At 43.1% G+C, this 12,167-nt stretch overlaps 1 protein-coding gene across 3 annotated transcripts in view; it reads right to left on the bottom strand.

Moving 5' to 3' along the window:
* CTNNB1 (catenin beta 1) overlaps positions 1-10,754 on the bottom strand; it is a 40,041-nt gene extending 29,287 nt beyond the window's left edge. For all 3 annotated transcript variants that reach the window (XM_055321057.1, XM_055321058.1, XM_055321059.1), the window contains exon 1: positions 10,573-10,754. The gene's annotated coding sequence lies outside the window, so the exon portion shown is untranslated. The remainder of the gene's footprint in view (positions 1-10,572) is intronic.
* Between the last annotated feature and the right edge of the window lie 1,413 nt (positions 10,755-12,167).

Below are 12,167 nucleotides of genomic sequence, written 5' to 3'. Positions count from 1 at the left end.
ATTCCCCCAGCCAACAAACCTTTATGGAACACCTGTAACTTCCAGACACTCTTCTGGGTACCAGGGACACAAAATTAAGACAAGACCAGGAGAGGAAGAAAGAGCAAACAATGTTACTTCAGAGTATAATTAAATGCCACAAACCAAATAAAAGAATATGATGAAATGAAAACGAGTGAACAGAAAGACCTCAATGTGGAAGTGATATCTGTACATGAGCCATAAATGACAAGAAGGAACCATCTCTGCAAAGGTCTGGAATATCCAAATGAGGTAATGATTCACTCAGCACTCATTTACCAAGTAACTACTACTATGTAGTATGACTTTAGGCATTGGGAAGGAAACAGTCAAGGACACAGACAAAAATCCGTCTTTCTGGAGCTTACTTTCTGGTAGGCTAAGAAAAAAGAAAACAAAAATAAAATATTGTGTTATCTATTATATTACAGAGTGATAAAAGATAAGAAGAAACATAAAGCAAGAAAGGAGATAGGAAGTTAGGGAAGGACTATGATTTTAGACAGGACGGCAAGAAAAAGCATGAAAGAGGTGAGGAAGGGAACCACGTTAGGAGAGCAAGCTTGACCAGTTGGAGGAAAAAACTAAGCACAGAAGAGGAGGGGGAAAGTAGTAGGCGATAGTGCTGAAAAGAGGGGCTTGTGCCTTTCCTGAATGAGTTGGTAAGCACCTGGAGGTTTCTGGACAGAAAAGTTACATGATCTATTGCTTTAAAAGGATTACTCTGGCTACTGTGTTCCTCTACATTTTAGAGGAACAAAGGTGTAAGCAGGAAGACCTGTGAGAAAGCATCTGCAGTAATCCAGCCAAATGATTACAATGGCATGGCTATGGTAAGAAATGATGAGGTTTGGGATATTTTCAAAGGGAGAACACACAAGATTTGCAGACAGGGTTTAGTTATTCTGTGTGAGTCAAGGACAATCAGGTTAGAAGCTTGAGTAACCAGAAAGAATCCGTTGCATTTAGGAACTAAGAGAAGCAGCCTTAGGGGAAACTGGGAACTCAGTTTTAGATACGTTAAGTTTGTGATGTTTCTTAGACACCCCTAATTTTTTTTCAAAATAGTTAGATATTAGCATTAGAGTTCAGGGGAGAAACCCATACTAGGGATATAAATTTGTAAGTTAACAGCAAATTAATGTTATCTGTTTAAAGCTGTGAAACTAGGTTGTTTTTTTTTTTTTTTTTAAAAAGGTGGTCCTAAAACAAACTCTTAGCCACATAAACAAAGAGGTCGGAGAGAGAACAGAAAAAGTAAAGGAGACTAAGAAGGAACTGCCAATGAAGTACAAAGAAAACCTGCTAGCAGACACAGTGGCCTAGAAGCCAAAGAAAAAGTGTTTCAAGCAACTATGCCAAATGTTACTCATAGAATAAATGAAATGAGGACTAAAATTTTTTAATAATGGTTGCTGGTAGCGGTTCAAAATAAAAGTGTATATAAGCAAATTTTTTCAAGGTATTTTGTGTAGGTGGTGTGTGAATAGGGAGACAGGAAGAAAAATGTTTTAAAATGAGATAAACACTACAGTTCATCCACAGTGACAGAGAAAGTAAAGGGAACAGTCACGGATATGGAAACATGCAGGAATCCTTTCAATTATTCAATATGCTTAGTGAAATAGAAAGCAAGGGCATTAGATGAGTGAGAACAGGGGAGGAGGTACTGGGATGTTTGAGAAAAAAAGAAATACAGTCATAAAAGAGGGTGAACTAACAGAACAGAGGCCATTGGGCATGAAGCCAGAAAGGGATGAAGTTGTTGAGAGTATATACAAGAAAGTGATTATGATTCAACATGAAATTTCAGCTAGATATAAGTGAGGGTGAAGGATACGGAAAAGCTTGGATAGATTATAGGTTCTGGTGGAGCCGAAGGACTGTTAGAATTCAAAGTATTTACCAGAGGAATAAGACAGCAGGACACTTGAAATGAGATTGGGGAGGCAAGGTATTCTAAGACCTGACAATGGCAACATGTGGACGCGATTTAGAGTGAAAAATAAGATCACTGGAGAAGAAACGAAGGAACTAATAAATAGGCCAGAATGTTGGAAGCATCTTTTTTATCAAGCCAGACCAGGACACCATAAGCAGCTTGTGCCAGATTATAAATCAACACAGTTTCCTTTGTGGGAAAAAAAAAAAAAAAAAAAAGACTTGCTACGAAAAAAGTCAACTGCACTCAACTAGTGAATTTGGTGACAGGTGATTTATATTCTGGCACAAACCCCTTATCATAATCCATACTAGTAACAAACAGTTCAGACCAGATGACATTTTGAGTATCACTGCTCTACACGAACACTGGTATCACCAAGAATTATGACAGAAATAAAGACGACAGTGAGCCAAGCTAATAAAGTGTTCAAGGAAGGAGGGAGAGGACCCTCACTTTTTCTTCTTCTCAAACATCCCAACACTTCCCCAGGAAGTTGGTAGATGACTGAAATAAAGAGTGGTAGGGAGTAGTATAATTTGATGGCATGAGAGTCAAAGTTTGGAGTTGTGGGAAAAAATGGTTAAGACGTGACAATGAGAAATAAAAACACTTTCTCTACCTCTTGGTTTAGTAGTAAAAGGTGTGCAAAAAAGGTACTGGGAGAGCTGTAAGCTCAGGGGAGAAGCCAGGTTACAGTAGGAGTAAAAAAGAGAAGGGAACGTTCCCAAAATATGCTGAAAATAAAAGGGGTTTGCTGATGACTATGAGTTATAGAAGGCACACTGAGTGAATTTCAGGAGGATGATAAAAGGTGGCAGATGGGAGACCAAAAAAGCAATGGGATTAGAATCTGGAGGGACAAGGCTAACACAGAAAAGTCAGGTATAACTAAAAGAACAAAATCCTTGAAAACGCATCGGTCAGGACTGGCCTCTAACCAAGATATACTGTTTCCTCCATTTTAAAGATGGACACTTGATGCAGATTGACAGAGTGGTGAAGGAGTTCCTGCTTAGCTTCAGATGGGCGAGATGGGACTCACGAAGAGTGGAGAAGGTTAAATAGTCTTCCTGTCTTAGAGCTTTCTAGAGAAATGTAGTATGATCTGGGGTATAAGGCAGAGGGAGAAACCCGAGGCCCTTCAGCATAAAGCCAGGGTAGTCTTCAAGCATAATTAGTAAGTATTCTTAAAAAAAAAAAAAAATCAAATTTTCATATTTCCCAGCTTCCACTTTTGGAATACCAATTTAACTATCATTACTCTGCCTCACAACTGACCCCCAATCTTCAGATATTCCAAGACTTTTAATCTCTTAAACTTTCTAACCCCTCACTTATTATTCAATGGGAAATAGAATCAGATTGGCACTGATTCAGGACCCAGGAAAAATGACAGCAGAATTAAGGTAGGAAATAATGACATACAGGACAACTATCAGATACAGAATAACAGTTTTACTACATGAATGGATCACAGAAATATTCATAATTAGAAAAACAATATAAACTTAATTTCACAGTCTCATGTGGCTTTTCCAACAGAATATCTTCTATATAAAAAAATAACGAGAGTTGCCAGAATAGAGACTAAACTTACTAACCTATCCAAAGAGTTCTATGTTCACAATACTAGGTTTCCTGTAACATTTAATGTCTTCTTTTGCATCTAACTCAACTATTAAGTAGATTGAAGTAATGTCTGACACTGCTGCAATCTTTCAGCAGCTCAGAAGAGAATTTAACTAAGCCAACACTTTCTACACAGTGGAATGGGATACAACTTGGGAATCTCCACAGTTAGGTAGAAAAATGTTTCCAAGAAGCCCTTGTTCCTGTTTTACACATATGGCATTCATCTAGTATCTGGGAAAACTCAAAGACAGACTCACTCCCTACATCCTTACCCCCAAACCACTTAATTATACTTAAAAAGAAAAAAAGTTTATAACAACTACCCCTCAGTGTAGCAAATTACTACAATCATTTAAGATCATCTTCAAACTGCATTCCCACAAAATTCTGCAGTAAATCTAACTTCTCACACTTTTACATGAAAAACATACAATAAAATGTATGTATGCACACATATATCACAGCTATTTCAGCTATCCTAAAATCCTTTTAATAAAAGCAGCTTATTAAATTAACCCTTTGGCCTTTGCATATCTTTTACTTCCAAGTCAGATCAGCTATCAGCATTTAAGATAAGATTTATTAATCACAGATACGGTTTGTATGCCATGAGGACTGACTTAACTTAAGGCATTTTTAAAAATATTCCCCCCCCCCATTTTTAAAATAATTATTAAACCTGTTACAAATCAGTTAAAAGGAAACTATCAGTACAACAATGTGTGAGTTATGAAAACAAAACTGTGGGAACATTAATGAAGAAATGGACAGAAAAAAATAGGGTAGAAAATGGGAAGAGCCATGAAGCATTTTCACCCCAGCATTATCCAGCTGTTCACACTATTCAAACTGCTTTGGAGGCAGAGGGGGTAGCCTTTTCAACAAGTTAAAGAGGTAGGAAATTTCTAGAATATTACAAGAGAAATTTTACAGTAAAGTTACATAGGAATAGTGGGATAGGCCAAGGAGAAAGCATCCCTGAGAGAGCTGCTCTGTGAAAACTCCACTGATCAGTTTTGTTTGTATTCTATACCGTATCATATACATACACAACTATAGCATTATTTTCAGATACTGCATTTTCCCTATGCACTGCATTTTCAGCCCAGACACAGTTTGATTTAAAGACATAGTTTGCAGACTAAACACTCAACTTTTCTAATTCTGGAAATGAAAAACTTCTATCTTAGCAACAAAAGATTTAACCAAAATCTATTGAACTGCCTGCATAAACGTATTCTGAGTAGTAGTATGCATTAATTTAAGTAAAGCTTACATTCAATTAACCTTTCATTATCTAAACTTTGCTCTGAAGTTTTGGATTTGGTCTGATACGAGTTTATGTTAAAAGTGTAGACTTCAGATAAAAACCAGGACATGATTTAAAGACATCAATACAACTTCAGGCTGACAGGACTACGTACACGTAGCTAGAATATGTCCAGCATTTTTAATATCTTCACAGATTAAAGTTTTGGTATCTCTTTTAAAAATGCACTTTAAAAAACTATAATTAAGATGATCGAGTTGTTAGTTCTCCTTTTCCTTGACCAAAACTATAATTCCTAAATTCAAGTGAGTTTCCCAGATTTCACGAACGAGTTAATAACAAAAGTGCTTTTAAGTTCCTAATGATAGAAGGCATTTTCCAAGGACCTAAACATGGCCCTAATAATTTAATAGTTTTATTTCCTGTTATTATGAATCCACAGACTCGTATTATCCTCAGTCATTTAGTAGAATCATTACCATAAGGAACTTACTCTGAGTGGGACTACTGAAGATGTTACAAACTGGCAGTAGGTATATTTAATTTGTGCTTAATAGTGTCTTAAAACATGAATTTCACTCACCAACATGTGCAAATCAAAGGATGCACATTATTCTGCAACAACAACAACAACAACAACACAGATGATGTGGCAACATGAACTATAGTCCCACACACACAAGCTGGAACTGCTGAAGCCTGGCCACTTCGACTGGACTTACACTCTCCAATTTATTGTATTCCACAAGGTCTCAGTTACCCTGTATGGCCTGATCCTAGAAACATGAGTAGCCATTCCCACTAGAATAGAAAACCAATCCTTTATGGCTTTATGAAAGCAATCTTACTTTAGTCACCTATTTGAATGTCAAAATGTTGTATATTATAGTAATGAAGACAAGCAGCCAATTTCAAGAGATAAATTTAGTTCCTAATAGAATCTTTAAGTAAGCTGTATGTACAAACTTTTTAAAAGAACTTCTACATCCATATCTCATGAAAAGTCTTGGAAAACTGGAACAGCAGCTATTCGACCTTAAAAAACAATAAATGACGCAAATACTAAGAAGCAACTTGAACATTAATTCCAAAAATGATCCTTTATGAAAAAACACAATCTATTTTCAATAATTTACATAAAGAAAGGCATTCTTGCTGTGTTAAAAAAACTCATAATAATATATTTCTTAAATAGTAAAAAATCAATGTTTTCAAAAAATTAAATTTCAAAAGCAAATGGAGCAAGTGATGTCACAGTACTTCTCCACAGTCAAGTTTTCGATTTCACTTCAACCACCCATTATGGAAAACAGGCAACATTTTAAAGTTTTTCTAAACTGATTTTCCATAAAATTAATATCTGACTTTCAATTTCAAACTGGATCAGAATCCAGTTTGAAACAAGGATATTTATAAAATAATGTTATTAATAGAAACATAAGAATTTTAATGCAGGAATAGGGAGAAAGGTTTTTACTGAAAAATTTAAAGGGCAAAATATTGGCATAGTACATCCCGACCCACAACCTTAGACAATAAGAGCCTATAGTATAACTAGGGCATTATAGTCTAGAGTTCACATACACTGAGCTAGTTTGGTTTCTATTTCTTAACAGAAATATTCCTTGATAATATAACTGAGTTGAGCACTTATTCATGTTTTACTGTGTAACTGATTTTAGACAAATTGACAATTTTTTCTGAGTATTTTAGTTTCTGTAATTCTTTAAGATGACAAAACACATGATCTTTTACCGCCAAATTATTATAGAGTTTTTAATTTTATCACCATGATATATTCAACCTACTTAAAGTGGCTTACACTAAATGTAATCCCTAATTTAACTTTGATCTTTCTCCTATAAATATTGGTTGAGATGACATTTTCTCAAGCCAATCTTTTAATTACCAGTATTGATATAGATAGGTTATTCTAGAATTCAAGAGGTTTTTTGATTGATGCTTTCTCATCAGAACTATTCAAAAATATATTCCACACAAACTTGATGAGGGGGGAAAAAAAAATCACAAGCATTACATTATATCCACTGGAGGGCACTCAACATGACCAAAGCATGCAATGAAAACATGCCCTAACACTACTCTCACTCTGCTGCTGCCTCAGATTTGAAGGAGACTCTAGGGGTGGGTAATGACTCTTAGAAGAGGTGCCCACAATTAACAAATTCACAAAGGCAGTTAAACTCTAAAAAGGGGTTCCTAATGTGACTTTCTCTGTTAAGAGCATCTTTTTCTTTAGAGAAAGTAGACTTTATGCATACTTTTTGTTCAGACCTCCGCAGATGGATCTAGGTTTCAAACTCAAGTCAAGCTGTCTCGCATGAAACCCAAAAACAGAAGCAGCATTCTTAAGTAAACAGAGGAAATAAAGAACTTTCTCCTGAGTTTAAATGATGAAAAACTATACGAGTTAGTTCCTGCTCATTTCAAGCAACACAAATCATGTATTTTCCCTTCATGGAACCTAAGTATATACTTATTTTAGCCTAGTTCTCTATCACACAATTAGAACGGTATTACATAAACAATGGTCTGTTAAATAATGAGAACGGATTCTGCAAATCAGTATCCTCTATATAAGGGTACAGGAGGCAACAGCTACATGCTCTGGAATAATCAGAAGCAGTTCCTAGGCTATGTTTACTACTTACTTTTATGGTATAAAAATGTTTTTTTTAGTCAAGCTATTTCAACAAAAGATATATCCCCAACAATTCCCAGCAAGAGAGCTACTGTAAGAAAACAAAGTTAATACAACTAACGTTTTCATAAACGATGTCACAAGTCAGTATGTAGCACTACACAAGAATTTTAAGACTTTATTAGAAGTTTGTCCTACACAAAAATCATTCAAGCTGGGTTAGCAGTTAAGCATACTTCCAACCAAGCTCAAAAGTTACCACCTACCTGTCTGCAATTATTGATTATCAACAACTAGTAAACCATGAAAGGTTAACAAATTCATGTTATAACTGGGCAGATTATGTTCTTTCATTTCAATAACACAAAACTTTCATTTGACTAAATATACTGAGTCCATTTTTGGCGATTGTAATTTCACTGCTACTTGTAACCATAAAAAAGATATTCAAACTTTTGAGTGATCCACATCCCTAGCTAGATCAACGATAGTTATGCTCCTCTTCCTACCCTCCCAACAATACAAAAGGATATCTACACAGTTTCCTTAAGTGCTACATCTTCAAATACCCTTTGAGAAATCTGCCTACTTCACATCTTCCCTTCCTATTTGGGGAGGGAAGTACCTATTAAAACAGGCACACAAAACTTTATTTATATGAACAATTTTTATTCTAGTCATAACTAGTAACAGAAGGAAGCTCAATTCAGCTAGGTCAGTTTTAATATTGGGAGTATACATGCATTCTACATAATCATCTTAGCAAAAGACGAAGATTAACAATTAGTTCAAAAGAAGGAAAACTAGAATATTTCTTGACACTTGACGACCAGTGAATGTTTTACTTTATTAACACCTTATTTCTAAAGCTTAGCTTTCTCTGAAAGCTATTTAAAATGACTTCCAGCCTCTGGAAGAGTTGCAAGCTTAGTACTCCACACAAGGGCTCTAAGTTGCATGCTATACTAAACTTCCTAGTGCATTTTATTTCCCCTTCAAGGACTTCAGACTTGAATAGTTTCAGCATTCCTTTAATCCTATAGAACAGTCTTCTGCAAGTTTTTCAAGTTACTGTTGCAATCACTTTAGGGCCTTGGCCTTGTACATGGCCTTCGGAACAAAGACTGGGTCAAAGTAATGAATACTGGGTGCAAATTAAGCAAATTTTGAGAAACGATATTCTCAAGTGAACCTTAATGGTACTTTTTGTCTTAAATCTAGAGATTGTGTGGGTTTAAATGTTAAAGTAAAATAAACACTGCAGCAGCTCCTGGTTTGGACCCAAAACAAAGCCTCCAAAACAGAAATTCATGTCACTAACTTAAGCAGACACCTAACGGCAGCGTTTTGTACATTTCAAGCTGCGTCTACTCTTTTGTAGCGCGAAGACGAGTTAACACGAAGGTACCTAAGGGTACTCAAAATGTTCACCAACTGACAATAATGCAAGAGCTTCCTAAATTCCACACAAAATACTTCATAACTTCAGCGATCTGAAAAACATTAGCCTAGACTCTATCAAAGGATAGCCGTCTCTTCAAGCTGATGTCTAGTCTAAGCCACCACTATTCATGATACAAAGCTCTCATTTCATTAAAACCACTCCTCGATTTCCTTTTGCCGACCTCTGCATACCAGCAGGCCAGTCTCTCTTCATTCACGACTCACAAACTCGGGGGGGGGGGGGGGGAGACCACAGATGTCTGGAAGATAGAAAGTATGGAGACAATGCTCCCTCCAAAAGGGAACAGAAAACCAAGGAAACAACTACACCCAACTGCCGAAGCTTTTTAAGTTTCGCGGATCCAGGAGCAGGCTTTTTGAGAACTTCCTAAGTCTCGGTTCAAAATCCTCTCCCCCGAAACAAAACACTCAAAAAGAAGTTGCAACACTTGAATTCTATGTGGTCAATTTCGCAGCGGGGTGGGGGTGGTGGGGGTGGTGGGGGTGGGGTGGAGTTCACCCTGCGGGAAAGAATAGTGCCCTAAAAATCCTGTTTCGCTGCCATAAAAGTATTTGAATCAATCATTTTCTACCAACAAGATTCCCGAGGCGCTCCGAAGCCGAATCCCGCCCTTCCCTCGGTAGGAGACAGTAAGCCAGGTGCCCCGGCCCCCGCCCCCGGCCCCGGCCCCGGCCCCCGCCCCGGCCCCCGCCCCCGCCCTTACTAGGGTCTCACAGCCGCCGCCACGAACCCCAGAGGCCTCGGGTGCGTGCCACGCCGCTCTCACCCACCCGCGCGGTACGAGAAAATACACGCGCAGGGCACGGGTCTGTGTGTGCAACGTCGGCGCTAGGAGTTTGGATCCTCTAAGGTTTGAAGTTGCCTGGACCTAAACAGGCACCAGTGCCAAACTCACAGACGCAGGGGGTAAAGGGTAAAAAAAAAAACAGTAACAATCCTCTCAAGAATTCCCTTCACTCGTCCCTTCAAGATCGAAACCAAGGAATCCGAGCAGCAAGTCTACTGGCCCCACCGAGCCGGCACTCGGGACCCGGGCGGCGTCCCAGGCCCGGCGCCCCGACCCCAACTCCCCGCTGCGGCCGGGAAGGCGGAGCCCCCGCCCCGCGCCCCCACCCCGCCCCCCGCCCCCCACCCCGGCCCGGAGCATCCCGAGGCGCAGGGTCCCTCCCCCAAACTCGGCCGCGGCCGGAGCCCCCGGACGGAAGCCACAGCCGCCCCCGCGCCCGCCCCGCGCCCGCCCCCGCCCGCCCCCGCCGGCCCCCGCCGGCCCTCCAGCTCCCGGACGCGCCCTCGCGTCGCCCCCTCCCCGCCGGCGGCGCCCCCGGGGCCCCGAAGAGCCGCGCGACCGGAACCCGGGCCCGGCCGCCGCCCGCAGCCCGCCGCCCGCCGCCCTCCGCCCCCCGGGCGCGGCCCGCCCCCGCCGCCTCCCCGGCGCCCCCAGCCCGCGGCCCCCGCCGCCCACCCCGGGCCTCCGCCGGGACCGCGCGCCCGCGACGAAGTTTGGCTCGGAAGAGGCAGCGGGAGCAGCCGCGGGAGCAGCCGCGGAAGCGAAGGGAAGGGAAGGGGCGCCCAAGCACCTCAGGGGGACAGGCTCCTCCCGCCGCTGGCGTCCGACCGTCCTCGGCCTGCGGTGGCGGCTCGGCGGGGGCTGGAGCTGCTCCGCGGACCTTCCTCCGTCTCCGCCTCCCCCTGCTCTGCGCTCCCAGGGCCCGGCCGGCGCGGCTGCCACAGACCGAGAGGCTTAAAATGGCGCCGCACAAGGAGCTCTTATAAGTCGCGCAGGGGCCGCTGTATCCTGCCGCCGCCGGCGCAGCGCGGAGCGTTCCGCCGCGCGAGGACAAGGGGCGGGGCGCCGGGAGCGGCGGAAAGTAGTCCCCGCGCCGCCCCGCTCTCGCCGCCCCGCGCTCGCCGCCCCGCGCTCGCCGCCGTCCCGCCGCCCGGGGCCGGGGCGGGGCGCCCGCGCGCTCCCCGGCCGCTCCCCGCCCGTTCCCGCGCGCTCCCGGCCGCTCCCCGCGGGACGGGCGGGACACGCGCGAGGTCGCCCGGCGGCGCGGCGGCGCGGGACGGCGGGCGAGGGCGCCGGGGGCCGTGGGGGCGGACGCCGGCTCGCCTCGCGCTGCCGCCGCCCGCTGCCCGCTGCCGCTGCCCGCCGCCCGCGGGAGGCGGCCTCTCGGCGCTGGCGCTCGGGGGCGGGGGAGCGGCGGCTCGGGCGGCTCGGGCGGCCTGGGCGGCCTGGGCCTCGCGCTCCCCGAGCCGTGCGCCGCCGCGCGGCCCCCCAGGGTCCGGGCCGTGGACCCCGCGTCCCGGCGGGAAGTGAGCCGGGGCCGGGCCGCCCGCGATCCGCCCCCCCCCCGCCGCCCCCAGGCCTGAGCTCCCCGGAGAACGGGCGCCCGGGCCGCAGTTCAACAAGTCGCGCTGGGAGCAAACGACTGGTGGGGACGGGTGAGCTCTAGAGCCCCGTCAGTTAGGTTGATTCTTACAGGTCCCATTTTTATCTGGTTCCAGGGTGCGACTATCAATAGATTTATTTGTGGGGATGTTTCTTTGGAGGAAATGCATTTCGAAGGTAATACTTTGGAGAAATCGATGATGCTGTTTATGGAAGGAGTCATCAATTAGGCAGCTTGCGATTTTTTTTTTTTTAAGCTGATTTTCGACTCCTCAAAAACACTTTCTAATTCGTCTTAATAGGCCGAAGTTGAGTCTTCATTTCCCTTGGAAAGGTCTCGGTTGTCATCCAGCGAGATTGGCATTGATTAAAGCTGAAACGATTATGATCGATTCAGTTTGTCTATTGTTTATGCTTATTTTTCCTCCAAAGCAATGGAGAGTGCAAAAAGCAACAGTGAAAGTTGTCTGGAGGCTTTTATCCCTGTAATTAATGCATGCAAACAGTAGGTCTCTATACATAGGTAAGAGCAGAAAACCTACTTATTCACCCCTGGAGTAGCATCTGTAGCTTTAGGCAAGCTAACGTTTCGGGGCCAACGTGTTCTTTAAACAATCGTGGGTAGTTTCTTCCCCCGTGTTAAAGATATTTTACTACATACAGTGGTAGCGCTTAACTGCTATGACCACACTAGTGGAAAAAGTACACACACTAAGATGATTTTTGGTGAGATCCATTGTCTGGAATTACTTCCTCATTTGTCTCTTTGCTAGTAATTCTGTA

The sequence above is a fragment of the Nyctereutes procyonoides genome, unplaced genomic scaffold (assembly GCF_905146905.1).
Source record: "Nyctereutes procyonoides isolate TBG_1078 unplaced genomic scaffold, NYPRO_anot_genome, whole genome shotgun sequence".
Lineage (NCBI taxonomy): Eukaryota > Metazoa > Chordata > Mammalia > Carnivora > Canidae > Nyctereutes > Nyctereutes procyonoides.
This window is presented reverse-complemented; position numbering and strand designations above follow the sequence as displayed.